Source organism: Aristolochia californica, unplaced genomic scaffold, assembly GCF_029961685.1.
Source record: "Aristolochia californica isolate CCGP_79_NKW_82.1479 unplaced genomic scaffold, dmAriCali1.0.hap1 SCAF_233, whole genome shotgun sequence".
NCBI lineage: Eukaryota > Viridiplantae > Streptophyta > Magnoliopsida > Piperales > Aristolochiaceae > Aristolochia > Aristolochia californica.
The window spans coordinates 7,501-9,208 of NW_027181919.1; the positions used below are offsets into that span (position 1 = coordinate 7,501).

General features: G+C 36.8%; 2 non-coding genes across 2 annotated transcripts; one reads left to right on the plus strand and one right to left on the minus strand.

The window, feature by feature from the left end:
* Positions 1-165: 165 nt before the first annotated feature.
* Positions 166-237, minus strand: TRNAT-GGU (transfer RNA threonine (anticodon GGU)). The gene has a single exon. It is a non-coding gene; the product is annotated as a tRNA-Thr (tRNA).
* Positions 238-1,634: 1,397 nt separating this feature from the next.
* Positions 1,635-1,708, plus strand: TRNAD-GUC (transfer RNA aspartic acid (anticodon GUC)). The gene has a single exon. It is a non-coding gene; the product is annotated as a tRNA-Asp (tRNA).

The following is a 1,708-nucleotide window of genomic DNA, read 5'->3' on the forward strand; positions in this document are numbered from 1 at the left end:
GTACCTATAACTCATTCTATAATTTATTTTGAATAATAAATAATAACTCATTATGTGGGCAGTTACCTTAGATATATTTATTATATTACAAATAAATATAAAAAATCTCTCTTTTCTCTGCTGAATAATGAACACTAAGACTGCAAACTGGAGCTTCATGAAAAAAGCCCCTTATCGGATTTGAACCGATGACTTACGCCTTACCATGGCGTTACTCTACCACTGAGTTAAAAGGGCCCGTTTTATTCAATTCAGGAAGAAGCCACTCGCTGCTATGAGTCTACTACATGATCCATATATTTACTATATGTACATATATACATGTATGCATAGGGATTCACTCAGGAACAAGAAATTTGATTTACCTATACCTATGAGATTCTATGAAAAAAAAAATGATTATTTTCTTTTGTATATTTGATAAATAGCAATGGTAATGCAATGAATTCTTTCAGGGCCGGGCCTATACTAATTGCTTTGCTTTTATTGACCCATCCAGATGAGATTCACTTGATTGATACATGTACGAATCTGACATCGATTCAAAATATTTCAGCGAATCCCTTCCCTGATTTACCAGTTCTACATCATCTTTTTGAATCGATCAAAAAAAGCATTCTATCGTTTTTTAATTTCCTGGCTTAGTATTAGTGTGAGATAAAGATAGGTTATATCCCATCTTAACGATGAGTGAGTCGATGAGTCAAAATGGAAGAAAGGTTTGACTTACCTTTTCTGTCTGTCGAACAAATCATTTCCTGAGGGGATCCCATACTTCGTTATATATATATAGGATATAGGACGGGATGGTTCATTTCATGAATTAAAATCAAAAATTCTATGGAATCGTAGAAGCAGGAAAGATTTTTCGGATCTAGTCATCCCATTATAATTATACATTACATTATATTGACAATTCCAAAAAACTGCTCATACTATGAACATAGTATGATGGCGATCGGGCAGGTATGCCCCTATCGTCTAGTGGTTCAGGACATCTCTCTTTCAAGGAGGCAGCGGGGATTCGACTTCCCCTGGGGGTAGGGTACTACGAAAGGAAGTTGATCATGGATTATCAATAAGCCCAGAATTTGTTCTTCCTGGGTCGATGCCCGAGCGGTTAATGGGGACGGACTGTAAATTCGTTGGCGATATGTCTACGCTGGTTCAAATCCAGCTCGGCCCACTAATTCGCCGATCCATGATAACCAAATTTGTCCTCCAGAAATGCCCATTATTTAGATATTTAGAATGCCCCATATATTCTAAAATTCTAAAAGTATTCTAAGGATATATGGGAATAAAATATATAGGGATAAAGGGTCCATTTTTTCTACAATACCCCTTGGTTTCTTTCCAATTTCTCACATCTTCTGATCTGTCTAAAGATCTAGATTCCCAATTTGTTGCAAAGGTAGTAAAGAAAAAAAGAGTCCTTTTTCCATTGAAAAATAGATTCTCAATATATTAGTAGGATTACCAGTAATCTGTGTCATTCTTACTCTAGTCCGTATCCATGTGGATATCAGTATATCAGTCGTGTTTCTTTTACAACACGAGAATATTTCTCGTAAATAGAAACGAAACGAATGAAAGCATAAGAATACATATATGCATGCTGTATACCTCACCCTGGGATTGTAGTTCAATCGGTCAGAGCACCGCCCTGTCAAGGCGGAAGCTGCGGGTTCGAGCCCCGTCAGTCCCG